Genomic DNA, 214 nt, shown 5'->3' with positions numbered 1-214 from the left:
CTGTTAAACTATTAACATATGATAGCCAGAGAGTAATCACCAAATGTATAGGAAAAGTATTAATCAAAACCTAGTGTGTAGAGGCAGTGATGGCCAGTGGTAAGGCGTCCTGTTAGACTGTTAATATAGAATAACCAAAGAGCAATCAAGCAAAATAATCACCAAATATGTAGAAAAAGTATGAATCCAAAGCCCATTGTGTGAGAGGCAGTGA

This window comes from Penaeus monodon, chromosome 27 (assembly GCF_015228065.2).
Source record: "Penaeus monodon isolate SGIC_2016 chromosome 27, NSTDA_Pmon_1, whole genome shotgun sequence".
In the NCBI taxonomy this organism is placed as follows: domain Eukaryota; kingdom Metazoa; phylum Arthropoda; class Malacostraca; order Decapoda; family Penaeidae; genus Penaeus; species Penaeus monodon.
This window is presented reverse-complemented; position numbering follows the sequence as displayed.